Genomic DNA, 12831 nt, shown 5'->3' with positions numbered 1-12831 from the left:
TTGGAAATATTTAGGACACAATGAGAAAAGATTTGACCTTATAGAAAAATAAACAAACAAATTAACTATAAAAAAGAAAAAAAATGAGAAAAGAGAACAAACTGTGTTGTTGGAGACAGTTGTTAAAATTAGTTGTGTTAGTTCATGAAGAGATAATCTCTTGAGTCCAGATTTAACAATCTTTAAATTAGAGAAAATCAGATTTGCCTCATTTGATTCTAGTGATGATTAAATTTATAAGAAAAGTCTGGCACAAAGGAGATGTTCAATAAATAGTCTGTTCTTCCTCTAGCATTATTCAAAGCAGATACATGATGTTTGCTTATTCTTTTTAATCTAGGGAGAGTATATAGTCCGGGAAAAGGGAGAAGAGCTTCTATTTTAGAAAAATCTGGGTTCCAATCCCAGTCTGTGCCTGGGGATTTAACCTAAGTGAACTTTCCAAATCTAATTACCATATCTACAAAATATATTTCAAATGTCCTCGTACCTGAGAATGCAATAATTATTACTAAGGATAATATATATCACTCATACAGTATATCACTTGGTACATAGTTATGGCAATCCCAATAGTTATATTTATACATTTATTTTATGATGAGCACTGAGCTAAGCACTTTATACACATTATCTTATTTAATACCCAATCATTCCATTGTTATTATCTGTATTAGTTTCTCAAATTATTTTTAATTACTTAATGACAAAATTAATTATTTTTTAATTACTTAAGTGAATCCAATAGAACGTTCTATAATAATGGAACTTTGGGGGCTTGTTTTATTGTTTTTTGAATTGTCCATTATGATAACTATCATCCACATGTGGCAAATGTAGTGAAGACCGAGGACTTTTTAAAAAATTTAATTATATTTAAAATTAACTTTAAATAGCCACATGTGGCTGGTGGATACATATTAGACACATGAAGCTAATCTATATAGATATCACACTAAGCATATAGATATAAGTAAAACTTAACTTGGAGCTATTTTCTAAGATCAGAAATATTTAAAAGCTATACCACATAATTCAGCACCTAATCTTACATTATCCTGTTGAGTATTGTTTATTGTATATTAATGCTATCTCCCCAGATATTGCTGTGAATGCCTTGAGGGCAGTGGCTGTTTCTTATTTGTTTTTGCTACTTGCCTATGTTAGGAAACCTTTGCACAATCCTACCCAGTTAGGGTCGGGACTTCCTTGCTCTTTTGCCAAATGATAACACTTCCCTTATCTGTGAATATTTGGAAGTGGTAAAACTATCATAGTTTATCCTATACAATTCCCAATAAGTAATTTATGACAAAAAACAGAGACCAAATATGAGACATCATAACCATACCAAGAAAATTTATATATTTTTAAGTTTTATATTTTTATTTGTAATTCTTTAAGTACTTTGTTAAGAAATGGAGGAAACTTGCCTCTTGGGGCTCCCAAATAAGAAAAAAATAATAAATTCAAATGGCGTCATTGTTAATCATTTGGGGTTTAAAAGAATATGTTACTATAGGTCAGAGAGAATGAGAAAAAATGCCCAAAGATCTTGACTGGGATCAAACCTCCTTTTTGTTTATCTGTTACAGGATGAAAAAGGCATCAAACTGCTTTGATACTTCTAAAGAGGAAAGAATTTATGAATGAAAGAGAGTACAACAGGAACTGTATCTCATATAGCTAATAAAAATTATAAGGCATTTTTCCCCAAAACAACACTAATTGATGCCTTTCCTATTAAAATATCACATGTTGCTCACTCAAAAATTTAAAAATAACCTATATGGGGCGCCTGGGTGGCTCAGTTGGTTAAGCAACTGCCTTCGGCTCAGGTCATGATCCTGGAGTGCCTGGTTCGAGTCCCGCATCGAGCTCCCTGCTCAGCGGGGAGTCTGCTTTGTCCTCTGACCCTATCCCCTCTCATGTGTTCTCTCTCTCTCTCATTCTCTCTGTCTCAAATAAATAAACAAAATCTTAAAAAAAAAAAAACTATACATTTGTGGGGGAGGCTTGTCTACCTAGGAAATGTAATTATCCCTTCATAATTCACATAAATGATTTTAACTGTTACTTAATCCTTAGAAATGCTTACAGCAAGATAAATTTTTGGAACTGGAAAACTGGTATAGATTATGCAGTCCAAACTCTTCTATTGTGGAGAAGAAACTATTTCAGAAAATAGGCAGATTTGTTCAATGCAACCAAGCTGATCAGCAGCAGAGTTAGAATGAAAATACACTTTTTTTTTCTCAGTTTGATCTTTTTTCTAAATTATGTTGATGGATTAAAGTTACTCTTGGCACAATACTGAATATTTGAAGACCATATAACCTTGAAAACACTAATAATGTGCAATAAATAAGCAAGATAAATTCGGTAAATAGAAAACTGTCTTTTGCCAATTATTTTGAAGGCTTATCAACCTTAATCACATTTGAGATGGTCATATATCCTAAAGAAAGAACATCTTCACTATGACCCTATAGTTCTTATGAAACACGGTATGAGTCACTTTTGGGATAGTTAGTCAAGCTTATAAAACTCTCTTAGAAAATCCAACTTCATTTACTAATTCCACTATCAAATTATTAGGCCTACTAAAAACTTTTTTTTTTCATAAGCAATCAAATCAAACAGCATTTACTAAGCTTTGATTAATACTTTCTTTCAATGAAAACACTATCAGGAATAGGGACAGAGTTACTTCTCTGCTGCTCTAAAAGGTTTTTGCCTATCCATTTCCACACTGTGTTAATAAATTTCATAGAAACACATAAAAATTTGGCTAATTGGTATCATAGAAACACATAGAGAGAAAGAAAGACCTATTGCTCCTATTGCTCAAATTAGCCTTCATGGCTACTTGAAGAGGTTCTCTATAGGCTTCCCAGGATATGCACATGGATCAACTGCTACTTTGCCAAGCAGTTCCCCTCCAGGGTCCTCAGAATTGTATGACCGTCCAAACCAGTTTTACTTTAGCAGAAGTTATTGATTCAAATCAAACAAACCATCATATATGGAATGTGGGCCAGGGAATAGCTGCTAGATAGCATAATTAAATTACATTCTTGGTAGATAAATTCCAGGATTTTTAAATTATGATTTTATAGATTAATAAAGTGTGACCACATATAATATTTTGTTACTGAAACAAACCTGGAGAATAGCCTTGTTTTTAAAATCCACAGGAAAATGCTGCTGTAAGACTGTTGAATCACAGACCTGTACCTCTGAAACAAATAATACATTATATGTTAAAAAAAAAGAAGAAGAAGAAGAAGAAGAAGATAGCAGGAAGGGAAGAATGAAGGGGGGGAGATCGGAAAGGGAGAAGAACCATGAGAGACTATGGACTCTGAGAAACAAACTGAGGGTTCTAGAGGGGAGGGGGTGGGGGGATGGGTTAACCTGGTGATAGGTATTAAAGAGGGCACGTACTGAATGGAGCGCTGGGTGTTATAGGCAAACAATGAAATCATGGAACACTACATCAAAAACTAATGATGTAATGTATGGTGATTAACGTAACATAATAAAAAATATATAATTTTAATTTAGATACAACCCAAATAAGTATCCATTTAATGCTTGCATTCACTCAGTCACTGAACTGATTAATATGCATTCTATAATATTCATATTATGTGTTATAGGGTAATTTGACCCATTTTATTTAGTATGTGAGTCACATCATACAGTTGTGCAACCATAGAGATAAAGATACTTTCAGAAAAGTCTTGAAAAATGATGAGATCCAGCAACTGTCAGTCTTTAACATCCCTATTTTGTGACTCTCCCCTAAAAATTAAAAAAATGTTGTAGTTTTTATAAAGGAAGAAAACATATAGTTCCCATATGTAAGGAAAGCATATCTAGAGCTATTATCTCATTCATTCAACAAATGTTGACTAAGTGCTCACCATGCATGAGGCACTATGCTGCTAATTTGCAGGGTATACAAATGGACAAAATACATGTAAGATATGGCAAGGAGTTGTACAGCAACCAAAAATCACTTGAATTGGGGCGCCTGGGTGGCTCAGTTGGTTAAGCGACTGCCTTCGGCTCAGGTCATGATCCCAGGGTCCTGGGATCGAGTCCCACATCGGGCTCCCGGCTCAGCGGGAAGCCTGCTTCTCCCTCTCCCACTCCCCCTGCTTGTGTTCCTGCTCTCGCTGTCTCTGTCAAATAAATAAATAAAATCTTTAAAAAAAAAAAAAAAAATCACTTGAATTAAGCCAACGCCAAAAAGCGATAAGGCATCATGGAGATTAGAGGACATTCATGATTTGGCATGTCTGTTTCTTTGTAACTACCTAAGCAGTATCAATTTTTCTCACGACTTATATGAACTCTAAATTATACTTTTAGTCATTTGGGACTCTTACGTACCATTTTTTTTTTTACAATTTTATATGTCTCCTGACTGGGCTCTAAATACACCAGGACCCTCTATATACCTTCCTGGCTCCCAGTCATTATTTAAGTCTCCAACAAACATTACCATAAAGATTTCCCTCAAACAAAATTTGTCTTTAATCTGTCTTCCCATAATACTTTCATGCTATAAGAAAGATAGATAAATGATAGAGATCTTCCATTATGAATCTTTTCTTATTTACCATAAATCCTTAAAAGTCAGGCATATATGTATTTATGCCCTTTGGGGTTCTAATCACACTGTGATTCTCAAAATTTATAGTACCTTGGATTCACTTAACAAGTTAACAATTTGTATATTCCTAGTAACCTAATTGCTAATGATACTGAACATCTTTTCATATGTTTATTGGCCATTTGTATATAATTGTGGGGGAAATATCTACTCAACTCTTTCTTATTTTTCAAGTGGAGTTATTTGATTTTTTTTTTTTTTTTAATTGGGAGGGGAAGGTAGGCTCTGTTCTCACCTGGAGGAACTCCTTCATACAAATGAGCTGGGGTCAGGATGGATCAGGGCCTAGTATTACTGGCCTCTCACCCCGAGGGTAGAGCTTCCATTTTACAGGTGAGGGATGGGTGGAAGAAGAGAGCCCTGGATGTCTCCACTGCTGCTGCTCTCGTCTGGAACTGACCTTCTTCAACACAAAGCTGTATTGGAGGGGTGGAAGTAAAGTGGTGGGCGGGGAGATGGATAGGATGAGGAAGGGTAGTGGCCTACACATTGCAGGGAGAAACTACAACTTTAGATTAGGAGCTGGGAGAAAGGTAATCCAGTCTTCTTGGCTGTACATGCCTGGAGAGTTCTGTCAAGCTGTGCTGGGTAGACCAGGGTAGGTCATGGCTGAGATGACACAGACTCTCACTGTTCTTACTGGGTCTTAGTAACTTTTCTTAAATAAATGTTTTGTTTTGTTTTTTTTTTTTTTTCATTTGTTGTATGCCTTTAGAACAATTTCAAGATACTGTATTTTTTTTTCCCATATTTTCACCAATTAGGGTTGTTATTCTGGGGAGAGAGTTTACGGAACTCCTTAGGCCACCACTCTGGAAATGCTATCCTTGTCCATATACATTTTGTAGTACCTATTATTTCTTGATATATTTCATGCTGGGTTGCCTCTGTGCTTTAATTCAGAATCACCCTTACATCTTGTATGCCCTCCTAACTATCACTACTTGGAGACATTTTATTTATGTTCTTGATGAAGTTTAAACATTGCTTTCTTTAAGGAGATTTCTTGATTTCTCAATGTGGTATATTCTACTCAGTACCTTAATCCTCACAGGCTTTTATTTGTAAATCTCTCAAGCTACTCATTTTTGCCTTAGTTTGGAGTTGTTCTTTTTCATCTTTCTTTCTGCCTTTGATTTTAAATTCCTCTAGAAAAGAACTTATGTTTTATTTATCTTTGTATTTGTACCTCCTTTTCAAAATGTTCACATCTGAAACAAGTAATATCTAAATAGTTGTCTATATATACTTGATTACAGATATAAATTAGTGAATAAATAACATACAAAATAGCTCACTATATGAAATACGGCATCATAAAAGCATGCAGTTATCAAACTGTAACTTGAAAGGTTTTATAATACCATTTTATTTCAGACTTCCTTGATTCTAATAATAGCTTAGCCATATTCTATGTATTTAAAATATATGAATTGTGACGAAAACATTAATACAATGGTATATTTAGTGTGGTCTTAATTCAGGAAGGGATTGTAAAGCTATTAGAAAGATTTATAAAAATATGAAAATGTTATTTAATAATTTAAGTTAAAAACCCATCAAGCTTAAAAAAGATTTATTGGAGACAAAGGTATTAACAACATCAAATGGTTCAATTTTGCTAAATGTTTTCATGTGACAATTACAGACATTTTCAAAGTTAAAATATAATTTTTTTCATTGAACTATTCCCCTTACTTTTATGTCATCATCTTAGATATTTTCTAAACTTTACTCTCAAAAAAAAAATAAAAAAGAAGAAGGAAAATGAAGAAGAGGAGAAGAAAAAAACTTTCAACTTTCTCAAGATGTCAGAATCCCCCAAAGCAAATAGGTATAATAATATATATCTAATGACAAAGAAAATGAAAATGTGTAGCGCATCATCATTACCAATGAAAGGCCAATGATCTTTGCAAAACAAAAAATAATGAGAACTCACTCAGTAGGTCCTCTTTATTTACAAATCAACCTTCTAGGAACAAACTTGTAACAGTAATAAAAATAATGTTTCATCCAATTAAGGGATCTTGGAAACTGTAAGAAGGTTTATTTATACAGCATATTTTTGGATAAGGATGACTTTGGGGTATAAATGAAGAGTAAAAAAAAACTTATTTATTTTTAAATATAAACTTTATATACCATTGATGAATAGTATGAAAGGCAAACCCCATAAATTAACAGTACCAGAATGGGAGTCTATCTGGGCTGAGTAATTTAATGATGAATTTCTTCATCTAATATTTTTTATCCCTACTCTGTATTAAAGTATTATGGAAATATAATACTATAGGGGTTATATGTCACTGTACTGTAAACCTAGAAACAGACTTAGAGAAGTAACAATTTTACTCCAGAAAATAAATGGGAGGCCAGGTGGAATATTGTATACCATAAACAAAATGTGACAGAGCTTTTTTTTTTTTTTTTTTTTTTTTCCTGGAAGAATAATCATTCAGACAGTTCCTAATCTACTACAACATCATATTTCCTAAGGGGCTCTGTCTTTTCCTCAAAGCAAGAACAAGCAAGAACAAGCAAGAACGGAAAATAGAAAACTTGAGCAAGGAGATCAATGATAGGGCATAAACAACAAAAAAAATTAAAGCAAAATAGTACCAAAAACATTTATAACCAGGATAATAGTAGAGATACAATTTAAAAACACAAAACAGAAAAAAATGCTTAGAACATAAAGTTTAACGAAAGGGAACATAACATAACAGCAAATATGTAGATTTTAACCATTGATCGGAATCAAAATTACTTTTGATGTTTCACACAATGTATTGAATTATAATTCTGAGTTATTCAGATTGAGTAAATTGGATTGATACCATAGAACATGGGTCAGCAAGCTATGGCCAAATCTTATTGTCTTCTGTTTTGTCAGTAATTTGCACACAGCCACATCCATTTGTTTATGTATTATATATGGCTCTTTTCACACTTCGACAGTAGAGTTGAGTAGTTGTGACTAAGACTTTATGGTCCATAAGGCCAAAAATATTTACTATATGTCTCTTCACAGAAAAAGTTTGCTGACCCCATCATAGAATACATGCTCAATGAGTAAGTCAGATATGTAATGATTCTTGAGAAATCTTCATTTCATCACACCAAAAAAGAAAGAATATAAGAGGAGGTCTAAGAAAGTGTTCTGTACCCACAGATTATATAATTCATTTGAAGGTATGAAGTATGCATTACTTCAGGAGCTCATACTACCTGTCTTAATTCAAATTCCTTAGAAACAGAGACTGAAAAGGAGATTTGCATACCAGTGATATATTAAGGGCATGCTTTTAATGAAAAAAAAAAATCTGAAGTGGGTGAAATGTAAGAGTAAGGAGGCGTTAACCAAGGGTATCAACTCTGATCAAGTCTACCATGGCCTGATCCACAAAGAAGGAGGTGGATTCTTAAACAGAAATGTTACTGCAGAATTTTGTCCCCTTGAAACAAAGATAGCTTCATATCAGCCACTCAAACTATAGAGACTGCCCCCAAAGCAGATGGGTGGGTATATAAGCTCCCAACGAAGGTGCTTTCTTCTGGCTGAAGCAATTATCTAGGAAAGGAAGCAGCTTTGAACATTAACAACCAACACTTTACAAAAGCTGGAAGATGGGTGCATCAGTCTGGCACAGGAGATCTGTTTGGGGATCAACAACATCTACTATAATATCTTATTCAAATACAGTCTATTAAATATCCCCTGGGTTTCAGTCTTGATCACTATCAAATGATGCAGCCATATAAAAGACATTCACTGTTTACTATATGAGTTAATTTGCTTATCATCACCACACAAATGACTCTGCTCTAGTGTTTTTATAATTAAGTAGAAGGATAATGGGAAAGAAAAGTTACTCTTGTTTCTTTGGTTTGCATAAACTGAAAAGTTGAACTTGATCAATTTTCTCCCATTGACCAACATCAAGAACTTCAGTTGTGATAACATTCATAAGATCCATCTCTGCCAATGGTACAGTAATACAAGCATAATATTTCTTTAATCTTGTTTACACTTGCAAGGTAAAAGAAATAAAAATTGTCAGAAAAACTCAGCAGTTCCCATAAATTTATGTCTTCTTAAACATTTTTCTCTACAACATAACAAAAGCACAGAGCACCATGCTGTATTTTATTGACATTGTAAAAAGCTTTTTTTTTTTTTTTTTTTTAAGGTTTCTGACCTCATGATTTCTTTTCTCTCATTGCTTCCCACAAGCCTCAGGGAAACCTAAGAATATATTCAGCCAAATATTTCTTCCTCCCACCCCCTGTACCATGGAATCTGTCCTCAATGTTCTCATACAAAACACCATATACTACTAAGCTTTGAAAAGAGATGGTAACCTAAAACAAACAAACAAACAAACAAACAAAACCTAAAAATTTCAGAAGTCCAAATGTATCTAAATCAAGTGTTTATAAATAGTTGCAAATACTGTTCCAAATACCTCTTATTGGATGTTATCTGGTCCTGGTGCAAGGAGTTTGAAGCAATATACATATATTCACTGTGTATCTTTATACATATATTCTTCCTCCAGTTGTAAGAGTAGTCACCTGACATTGAGGAACTCTAAATATTGCCCAAATCGAGGAAATTTTCCCAAGTATCTAGAATAGACTGTGGCATGCAATATGCTCCAATGTTAAATGAATTAATGAATGAGCATATAATGAGATTGATTCTGGCTACTTTCAGTAATACTGTGGAGCATTAGACATTCTTTCCTCCTTGAGTTGTTCAAATCATCTGACTTGATTTCTGAATTGTTTGTCATAAACATAACAGAGGTCGGTTTATAGGCATTTAAAGATCAGGACAGATATTGAGAGAACTTAGTAAACCAAGGGAAGAGACTTGAAAAGATGGCAGGATGTAATTCTAAGTAGAATAAAATCATTAATGCTTTGCTCAGTGCCTGTTCCTGCCTTTTATTTAAGGTATAATTGACATATAATATTATATTAGTTTCAGGTGTACACACAATAATTCGATATTTGCATATACTGTATAATGATCACCACAGTAAGTCTAGTTGCCATCAATCACCATACAAAGAAATAAAACTTATTTTTCTTGTGATAAGAACTTTTAAGATTTACTCTCATCAAATTTCAGATATGCAATAAAATATTATTAACTACTGTCACTGTCTGTACATTATATCCCCATGACCTACTTATTTTATAGCCAGAAGTATGTACTTTTTTTTTTTAAGATTTTATTTATTTATTTGACAGAGAGAGACACAGCGAGAGAGGGAACACAAGCAGGGGGAGTGGGAGAGGGAGAAGCAGGCTTCCTGCTGAGCAGGGAGCCCAATGTGGGGCTTGATCCCAGGACCCTGGGATCATGACCTGAGCCAAAAGCAGACGCTTAACTGACTGAGCCACCCAGGCACCCCATGGAAGTATGTACCTCTTAAACCCCTTCATTCATTTTACCTACCCCTCAACCCTCCTCCACTCTCTCAACCACCAATCTGTTCCATGTGACTATGAGCTTTGTTTTGTTATGTTTGTTCATTTATTTTGTTTTTTTAAATTCTACATATAAAGAAAATCATATGGTATTTGTCTGTTTCTGCCTAATTTCCCTTAGCATACAAGTTGTCATTCTTATGTTTGAGTAGTATTCCATTACACACACACCACAACTTCTTTATCCATTAATGTACTGATGAACTTAGGTTGTTTCTGTATCTTGGCTATTGTATATAATGCTGCAATGAACATGAGTGCTTATATCTTTTCAACTGGTATTTTTATTTCCCTTGAATAATATCCAGAAGTGGAATTGCTGATTCATATAGTAGTTTTGTGTTTAATTTTTTTGTGGAACCTCCATCTTGTTTTCCATAGTGGCTGAACCAATTTACATTCCCAGCTACAGTATACAAAGGTTTCCTTTTCTCTATATCCACACCAACATTATTTCTCCTTGTCTTTTGGATAATAATCATTCTAACAGGTGTGAGGTGAAATCTCATTCTGTTTTTGATTTGCATCTCCCTGCTGATTAGTGATGTTGAACAGCTTTTCATGTGCCTGCAAATATAGCTATTTAGATCTTCTGTCCATTTTTAATATAACTTTGTGGAGTTTTTTGCTATTGAGTTGTATGAGTTTTTTATATATGTTGAATATCAACCTCTTATCAGATATATGATTTGCAAATATTTTCTCCCATTCAGTAGATTGCCTTTTCATTTTGCTGATGATTTCTTTTTCAGTGCAGAAACTTTTTAGTTTGAGGTAGCCCCATTTGTTTATTTTTATTTTGTTTCCTTTGCTTTTGGAGTCTGATCCCAAAACTCTTCACCAAGACTGATGCAAGGAGATTACGGTCTATGTTTTCTTCTAGGAGTTTTATGGTTTCAGATCTCATAGTCAACCTTTTATTCCATTTTTAATCCATTTTGAGTTAATCTTTGTACATGGTTTAAGATAGTAGTCTACTTTGACTTGTCATGTACCTGTCCCGTTTCTCCATTTCTTGAAAACACTGTCCTTTCCCATTTCATATTTTTGCCTTCTTTGTCATAAATTAATTGGTCATATATGCATGAGTTTATTTCTGGGCTCTCCATTCTGTTCTATTTACTTATGTGCTTGTTCTTATGCCAATACTGTACTGTTTTGATTAGTATAGCTTTATAATATAGTTTGAAATCAGGGAACATGTTGTCTCTAGCTTTGTTCTTCTTTCTTAAGATTGCTTTGGCTATTCAGGGTCTTTTGTGGTTCTTTACATTTTAGGATCATTTATTCTATTTCTGTGGAAAATGCCATTGGATTTTTTTTTTCATTTTTTAATTAAGCTTTATTTTGAGAAAATTATAGATTTATACACAGTGGTAAGAAATAATAGAGAATATGTGCACCCTTTACCGTGTTTCCCCCAACAGTGACATCTTGCAAAAACTCTAGTACAATATCACAGCCAAGTTATTCACATTGGTGCAAGATACAAAATATCACCTTCACCATATAGATGTCCTATTCCCTTTCATAGTCACACCTACTTCTACCTCCTCAGCCCTTGACTAACACTGATCTGTTCTCCATTTCTATAATCTTGTCATTTCAGGAACATTCTATAATAGGAATCATGCAGTTTGTAACCTACAATTGGCTTCATTCCTTTTGATGGCTGCATAATATTCCATTGTGTGTGGTGATCCAAAGGGGTACATGCATCCTGATGTTTATAGCAGCAATGTCTACAATAGCCAAACTATGGAAAGAGCCAAGATGTCCATCGACAGATGAATGGATAAAGAAGATGTGGTATATATACAATGGAATATTATGCAGCCATCAAAAGGAATGAGATCTTACCATTTGCAACGGCGTGGATGGAACTGAAGGGTATTATGCTGAGCGAAATAAGTCAATCATGGAAAGACTTGTATCATATGATCTCACTGATAGGAGGAATTCTTAATCTCAGGAAACAAACTGAGGGTTGCTGGAGTGGTGGGTGGTGGGAGGGATGGGGTGGCTGGGTGATAGATGTTGGGGAGGGTATGTGCTATGGTGAGCTCTGTGAATTGTTTAAGACTGTTGAATCACAGACCTGTACCTCTGAAACAAATAATACATATATGTTAAAAAGAAAAAAAAGATACTAGGAAGGGAAAAATAAAGGGGGGGGGAATCGGAGGGGGAGACGAACCATGAGAGACTATGGACTCTGAGAAACAACCTGAGGGTTCTAGAGGGGAGGGGGTTAGGGGGATGGATTAGCCTGGTAATGGGTATTAAAGAGGGCATGTCCTGAATGGAGCATTGGGTGTTATATGCAAACAATGAATCATGGAACACTACATCAAAAACTAATGATGTAATGTATGGTGATTAACATAACATAATAATAATAAAAAAAAACATAGGGGAAATTCTTTAGGATCTAGAATTAAGTGAAGAGTTCTTAGACTTGACACAAAATAATGAACCACAAAAGAAACACTGATAAGTTAGACTACATCAATACTAAAAACTTTTGCTCAACTAAAGACCTTCTTGAGAGAGTGAAAGACAAGCAACAGACTGGGAGAAAGTATTTGCAAATCGCATGCCAAGTAACTGGTATCCAATATATAAAGAACTCTTAAAATTCAACA

This window comes from Neomonachus schauinslandi, chromosome 2 (assembly GCF_002201575.2).
Source record: "Neomonachus schauinslandi chromosome 2, ASM220157v2, whole genome shotgun sequence".
Classification (NCBI taxonomy): Eukaryota; Metazoa; Chordata; class Mammalia; order Carnivora; family Phocidae; genus Neomonachus; species Neomonachus schauinslandi.
This window is presented reverse-complemented; position numbering follows the sequence as displayed.